The sequence below is a fragment of the Leuciscus leuciscus genome, assembly GCF_965113295.1.
Source record: "Leuciscus leuciscus genome assembly, chromosome: 21".
NCBI classification, from domain to species: Eukaryota; Metazoa; Chordata; class Actinopteri; order Cypriniformes; family Leuciscidae; genus Leuciscus; species Leuciscus leuciscus.
In genome coordinates, this window is record NC_138745.1 from 19119166 (window position 1) to 19127642 (window position 8477).

General features: G+C 37.1%; 1 long non-coding RNA gene across 1 annotated transcript; it reads right to left on the minus strand.

Annotated features, from left to right (window-relative positions):
- Nucleotides 1–262: 262 nt before the first annotated feature.
- Nucleotides 263–4613, minus strand: LOC309485909. Its single transcript, XR_014201329.1, has 2 exons — nt 4483–4613; nt 263–1387 (listed from the first exon to the last, which is right to left on the minus strand). It is a non-coding gene; the product is annotated as an uncharacterized lncRNA (long non-coding RNA).
- Nucleotides 4614–8477: the final 3864 nt, after the last annotated feature.

Consider the following 8477-nt stretch of genomic DNA (forward strand, 5'->3'; position numbering starts at 1 on the left):
GGTGTGCTATAGGCTTCGGGACCCCTACAAGGCTATTACCATAGTGCAACTTCTTTCGGGATGAGCACATTCCCCTCAGTGATTTATAAGGCTGAGACACAGAAGCACTTTTTCTGAGAGTGAAACATGATCCCAAGGGATTTATATAAAAACTTTAGTGTCAGAACTGTACTGGTATTCATGATATTTTATATTTTATAAAAGTTGCATGAGGTAGCATAATGTTTTGATTCACAGCACTGGTCATAGTCTCTTTAAAAAAAAAACATCCTGGTTATTTTCCTCATTAGAAACATATAAACATTGAGAACCTGTGGTTTAGCAAATATACCATTCTAATCTGCTCCGATAGCGGCCCTCTCTCTACCTCAGCACTTTCAGCTGCTCATTTTAATGGTAGCTGTGGGGTCTTCTTTAGTTTCAGAAGCTTGGAGCAAAACTATGACAAGTACGAAACTCCCGGTGAAGAAACCCGAGGCTCCCTGTACCTTCTTGTCACGCATCTGATTGAACTACCAGCTGGATGTTTGCTCCTCCCCACGCTCGGGCCCGATGGAAGTGTGTGCATGCGTGTATCTGTTACCAGCTGGGAACAATATCCTGATGCTGAATGAGTGTGTTGAGTAAAACTCCAGCATCAGTGATTTTGTTGCCAGAGGAGCACCTTGGGCATCCTGTGCATGTGTCCTCAGAGATGGGGCTTCCCTTATCCTGATCTGCAGTGCAAAGAAGCCTTAGAATGTGTGGTATTAGGCTAAATTCATGTCTTGTATCTGTATAATCTAAATATTCCACTCTTATTAGTATACACCCAGACAGCAACATAGTGTCGGCCCAGATCCGGGCAACATCTGGTACATGTGGATTCAATGCGTACCAGATGTGGGCCGGATCTGGACCGACACTATGTTGCTATCTGGGCAACAATAAATGGGTGATATATTAGGCAATTGGGTTCTGCTCTGCAAGGCACGTAATATGCCTTACAACATTACTTTACTGACTCTGAAATATATTATTTATATAAATAAAGTCTTCTTATATATTTAAATATGCACAAAAATACACAAACACATCATAGAGAAAGCCAGTGTAGGACTACATTAGTATTCTTCATAAGATTGTGTTGAAGGAAAAGTTGTGTTCATGATAGGCCACTGGGTGTACTTAAGTTCAAATTGAGGTTGTGTTTTCTATAATGTCCAGCAGAGGACGCCACGCCCTGATCTGTTTTTGTCACATGTGTGAAAAAGAGCAGAAAGTCATGAGGTGAATCTGGAGTCTTTGTGGAATTTAGTTTGAGCCAATGCTGTTATTTTGTTTCTGATTGCTGTTTAGTGTTTCCTGCTTACTGGAGGTGGACCAAAAAACTTCTACACTACTACTACTACTACAGTGAGTGGTTAATTATTAGGCAAGTCCATATTCTGATCATATATATTTTGCAAACACAATTTACCAATTCCAAACCACATCAGTCTTAACAATTACTATTAGGATTGTGACTGTTAATGAGGGAAAGTGTTTCTTAAAGTGAAAAACGCCTTATAGGCTATTCAGATGTATTAGACATTTTTTTCTACAGGTAAAATTGGTCAAAAAAAGAGAGATTTTACTGTCAATGAAAAGTCCAAAATGATGAAATGCCCATGATAAGGATACACTACTCTAATTAAAGGGTTAGTTCACCCAAAAATGAATATTCTGTCAGTAATTAGGCTACTCACCCTCATGTTGTTCCAACCCCATAAGACGTTCGTTCATCTTCGGAATACAAATTAAAACATTTTTGATGAAATCTGAGAGCTGGCTCACTCCTTCAGGCTGCTAGACTGTAATTGCATCTGCCGGCCCAGAATAGTTAGTAAAAACATCGTTAAAATAGTCCAAGTGACTACAGTAGCTTAACCTTAAGCTTATCAAGCGAATAGAATACTTTTTGTGCAAAAAAATAAAATAAAATACATATTTATTCAACTATTCATTTTCTTCTGTGTGTGCCTCTGACGTGAGTTCATGAGAGCGCCACAAAGCATACGCGAGAACTGAGAAGATGATTTGACATCTTTGACAATTATGGAACTTGTCGTCATGCGGATTGATCTAATTATGTTTATGGATGAGTGAATACATTGATGTTTTTAACATGACTGTGGTATGAAGAAGCAGGCCGCGATTACTAATGAGAGACAGATATCAGCGACACACGCAAGTCCCGCGGATATAAAGGAATAAGGACATTTCATTCTCCCGAACTACCTGTAGGCCTAAGCGCTGTATTACTATTCATACAGGTCAGTTTATTAGACGAATGAAACTTGTGAGGTAACGCAGCTGTTTCACTTGGTCTACATCACACTAAACTGCAGTTGAGTGTGTTGAAAGTTATAATGTTATTCTGTGTGTTAGTTTGTTGGCTGTATGAGACTAGCAGTAAGCTAGATCAACATTAGAATAGCAGTGTCTCTGTCAAGTCGAAGTTAGTCGCGGACGTCGAGCTCTCGGCATCTCAAAAACGCCACGCTGATATTGATGCTCGTTTTAGTTCTCCTTTAGTCGCAAGGTCTGTTTGCCATGGTCCATAATGTTTTAATGAAACAACAACAGCGTGAGCGTGCCGCTAGACGTAAGTTACGCAGTTGTCCACGTCTGTCGCCATGGTTACTTTGTGGCAGCGGAAACCAGGGATAACGCGGATATTACGTCATTGACAGGCGACAATGACCAGGGACGAGCCATTATCTAAAATTGGAATTTCTCTGAAATTAAAAATCTTTGGGAACTTCTTTGGGATATTGTAAGTACACAACTGCAGGAAATATATCACACTGTGCAAGTGATTGTTGGATATTTCATTACAAAATTCTTACATATTGTACCTTTAATAACACTCAGCAGGGTCTCAAAAATAGGTTAAGAAGATAATTTGCATATTAACTCTCCAGCAGGGAATTTAGCACCACCCTTGTTCCTTCGACAAAATTCCTGCAAGATTTGTCCTACAGCTTTTGGGTTATTGCAGAAAATAAGCTCTTTTGAAAGTTTATGATTCATTTTGGTAATCTTAATCAATGATAATCTTCACAAAGAAATATAACTTGACATTTGTCCCCTTCAACCTCTGTAGTCCTATATAGCCACTTACTAAACCACCTTTTTCAAGACAAAATAAAAGGTCGTCGACATGAAACAGAAGTTGCAATAGCCTAGTCTTTTCTTCCCTATTGTGTGTGCATGTCCAAACGGCTTCTCAAACAAGAAAAGATGTAGGGTAGGACTTGATTTTGTCAATCATGAATTGTTTGGATAGTTGTGGTTTGCTACAGAGTGCAACAATTGGGTTCTGGAAGTAAAAACTCTATTCATTTTCTTCACAGGGAAATTGATTTTCAACGATAACTTATGAACATTTAATAATAGTGTTTAACAGTGGAATTCATGGTGAAAAACAACATTACCTGTATCGAAAATTCCACCAATCAGAGAGTCGAAACAAGCAAAACGAGGCAAAATAACTCTTTAGCTCCGCACACTCCCGTGAAGCACTGTAAATTACGTAATCAAGTTGGTTTCCCTATGCTCTCAAAATACTTAAACATTTGAATATATATGTATTTATTGCAATAAAACCTAAAATATATTATTTTATATACAGTATATATATATATATATATATATAATCAACATTTTTAAATGAGTAGTTTTATATTTCTCCATAGTTTTTCATCTGATTATGCTGTTCACGATGCTGTTTCCATCACTAAAGCCACACAGTCTTGTACCCTTTGTATTTTTTGTTCAGATTTTTTTTTAAATAACTTTTTTCTTTGTTATGTTATGATTCACCTCATAGCTGATTGATTTGCTTCATGGCTTATTACACTTTAATGAAGACTTTTTTGAAATCCCTATGGGAGAAGGGCACTGTTGCACTCTATTGCTGTGACATCATGTGAGAGACAGATTGTCCAGCTCTCACGTCTGTAAACACGTCATCAGAGAAGAGAAGAGATATTGCTGCAAGTGAAAGGGGAAGTTATTTTGATTAAATATTAAGAGGGCATGTGAATTATTATAAAATAAATAATTTATAATAGGCCTAAATACTGCAATATTCCATTTAAAAATATATAAATTTTGGTTTCGTAGTGACATGGTGGAATTTATGCATTTTATATCGTAGAATAAAACGTGAAATGCTAGTCTGCAGGGTTAGCCACCCTCAAAGTTTTTTGGGAAAATACATATTTTATTTAACAGCTACTTTGAAAATAATAGTTTGATTTCAGTCATTTACAATCAAAACTTGCAATGAAAATGATCTATGCATTTCTGCAATTCTTTAACTGCATGCTGATGATGAGGCGATATACATCTTTATTAAATGAGCTAAAATGCTTACCTAATTAATGTAGGATGTTTATTTGCAAAGTAATTGTTTCAACAAAGTGTTGGAGTAAGTGCATGTTTGTATTTATTTACAGGGTGTGGAGAAGGCTGGGTGGAGGCTGTCAGAAGATATCAACACAGAGGTGTTTAGCCAGTAGGTAAAGAAGCAGGGATTAGTTCTCTACCTCAACTGAGAGATTTCCTCTATGCATACAGATGGTGAGTGTATGAGTGTGTGTGTTTCTTGATTGACTTCGTCACAGTACCTATTGAGTCAGCTCTCTGAGTCATCCGTTTCAAGGTTGCCTAGTGACAGCGGCGGGGAAATGTTTCCTATTGCGCATTCGCTGATGCATGGCTTCGATATTTATTCAAGCACTGCAGTAAGAAGCCAAGAGAACATAATTGATGCATTTCACATGATTGCATGGATGTTCAGCCATCCGTAAAAAATGTTTACCTGAGGATTCTGATCTTCCCTTGTTTTTCATGCTTACCGAATCAACTTCCTAATAAAACTGATGTATGGTGGGAATCAGTGTTTCCAAAGCTTTCTTGTGTCACTTACCTCAACAGCCCAGTGAGGCTCAAGTATCTCTTAATGGACACCAAACCATAAAGGTACTGCTTTTGATTCATATTAAACTGGATATAATTCAGCATATTTTATTAATATTATTAAAATGGCCTTTTTTGAGATTATATTTTTTTCACGTTCAAGCTAAAATGATTGATAGTAGGGATGCACTGATATGAAAACTTTGGCCAATACCGATAACCGATAATTCTTTATATTTGAAAGCCGATTACCGATATATTGGCCGACAAATCTAAATCCAAATTTTTATTAATAAAAATCAGCTTAATCCCAAACCGCTTAAGATTTGTTATTTTATAACTCCATTTAGTTTGATATTGGTTTTGATTGGCTGAGGCATGAGACACGAAAATAGGAAAAAGAGATGTATTGTACACAAATAAACAAAGTATTTTCTATCATCCATTTCAAATTCACACATAGTTTGTTCTCTAATCATTTTACTTTAATCATCATTTTTATAAATATTTTAACATTTTCAAATGCAACTATTTCAGCCAGTTCGATTTTTCGACAGCCCTTTAAGTCCTAATATTTCCTAATAGTTCTAATATTAAGTAAGTTAAAAAGTTATTTTATAGGTTTAACAAGCAAATCCAAAATCTAAAGTCTCTAAAAACCGGAGTTTGCTTAAGAGGTTGGGAATGACTGCTCTAATTGAAAACATTGTTCCTTCTCAGTAATTCAAATTGAGAACAAATCTGGTTTCGAGGTTGTTTCACCCTCTACACTGAGGCATCATTTAGTAGCATCCCAGCTAAAACATTAGCCATTTTCATTTCCCCTCTGTGTCAGGAGGACAGTACGGCTTGATGCTCCTCCTACAGACCAGCACCTCCTCTCCTCTCAAAGAAGCAAGTTACCCATATTAACCTCAGATGCACTATACATTTGAATTCAGGCGTTCATGTCAAAGACGAAGCGGAAACCAACACACATTAATGTTATTTCCACTGAGCACCACTTACAACTGAACTTTAGGAATATTGTGTAAAGCCTGTTTGGTTCCAACAGTGTGCTGCATGATAGATCAAGAAGTGGTTTTACAGGTTTCCTGTGAAAAGAAGCGTCTTAACAGAGGATCTTGTGTTGCTATACAAATATTTACCGCTACCAAGTAATGCACAGAGGCTAGCGTGTGTACAGCTGAAGACAATATTTCCTGTTTTGACACCATCCACGTTAACAAGAAAACAACCAACTCTACAAAGCAGGTGGAGACACCTACTGCACAAATGCATGCCTTCTGAAGCTGTGAGGCATCCCCTTACAGCTGCAGGATTAGTCAGTGTTTAACAGCTTTTCTCTCAAAGGCATGGTTTATTATGATTCATTATTAGTGGATATTAATGGTTTGCATGGTCGGCAAAATTTGCAAGTGATCTTCATCGGAAAAGTGAAAATAATTTATTAAAGCATTATTTGCTTTGTTATTAAGTTATTTAAGAAATTATTATTATATACTAATGATTTATTATGTATTAATTATATACTAATATAGATAGATAGATAGATAGATAGATAGATAGATAGATAGATATATGTGCATTATAAAGATGTGGACTGATGCAGCATTTCCTTAGCATCTGCTCAAGCCAAAAACGGACATAACAGGCTGTACTTTTCCCCCTCTCTTGTCTGACCGGCTTTTGGGTCATGGAAAAACTGACTTGTCCCCCAATCTACCCTTTTATGATGCTGCGTGAGTCAGGCTTTAATGCGTTGGTTCCTGGCTGCTATTCTGGCCAGTCAGATCACGTGTGATGACATAAGTATGACATCAATGGGTGATAGATAAAAAAAACCCTATTTATTTGCTCACATTTCAGAGGAGATTAGGATATCAAAAATGTGTTTAAGCACTGAAAGTGGTCTGTTTTTTTAATAGTAATGGAATTGTGAGGAAGCAAAACAAAGAACATTATTAGCACAATGTAATTAGATGAAGCACGCCAGATAATTTTTGGAATAGTTCACACCATCAATTTCAATTCTGTCATTATGTGCTCACCCTCGTGTTGTTCCAAACTCCTGTGATGCAGTAGATACAGTATAGGATGAATGTTCACGTTGCTCTTTTCAATACAATGAAAGTGAATGGTGACCAAGTCTTTAGGTCTTTTTTCCTCACAGATATCTATATGTAATATAGCCTATTTTAATGTTGTGTTTTGCCATTTAATAATTAACAGTAATTACCATTCATTTTTGTTATATGATAAAGAGCAGTGTTAACATTCAGCTAAATATCTCCTTTTGTGATCTACGAGTAGATGAAAACAACATCATACATATGGAAACAACATGAGGGTGAGTAAATGACAAAACTTTCATTTTGATGAAGGGTCCCTTTAATTAATCAGTAGTTTTCAGAGCTAACATCATATAACCCTTCAAATCAGCATTCATTCAGAGCAAAAATGTACCTTTGGCTTCATTTAAACACGTTCTGTGTGAAGAAACATCAGGTGTGCAGAGCAGCAGAGAAAGCCTCCATGTTTAAACAGCTATTTTTACATTTAGCCTTGAAGTCAGCCAGCTGTAAGCTTTGGGCCTTGGTTGAGCAATGAAACATTTGTTTACTAATCAAAATAGTTTGTGTGCATGGTTCCTTATCACCTTAAGTTCTCATCAAACACCCCATTAGGTTTTTGACAATGTTTTCATTTGTCATTTACATCTCACAAGCTCCCCTGACTAGAATGTAGCGCTTAGCATGTGGTTGCTAATGAGTGACTTATTTACTCAAGGGAAATGTGAGCAGGACTTTAAAGTTACCTCTGTGTGGAGTATGCAAATCAAAGAGTTATCTTGAAATATAACACAATGGTGTACAGTTGTAAACTATACAAGTTGCGGTATATATATCAGTACTACCAAGTGCTGATAAACCAACCTACTACTAAAGTGAATACCTGGGTGGATTTGCATGAATGAATGTTCAGGTGTTCTTTAGTTGTGTTTATATAGCCTAGTTTTTATGCCTTGTTGTGAGCATGGTTTTGTATGAGGCTGTCTCCTAAGCTCTTTGCTTTCAGGCAGATTGTTATCAGTGTAAGTGGCGTATACCGGAGGTTCCACACTAAATAAACTGAGGGTTGGGATAGAAACTGTTTCCATAGCCTCGGCATTGAGCCCTTAGACCGAAGCAGGGAGTCAGTCTTGCCCAGCCTGTGTCCAAACGCTGCTTGACCAAGGCCATCAGTGATGTGGGGGAGGGATCATTTGAGCTGATAGCTGCTGTGAGTTAAACAGGTGTCAAATGTACTTGTTCCCAGAAACTGTGAGAATGTCCTGTTTGCTCCACACCACGTGTAATACTGTATGTTTAGAATGTCTTTATATTATGTGACAAGATCAACAGTCCATATCCTATAATCAAAATGGTGACTGGTTTCTATTTGTGCTTCATGCAACTCCGGAAAAACAATTAAAAACACAATCTATGATTTGAATAAGAGCAAAATGGACTGATCTTAATGCTGATGCA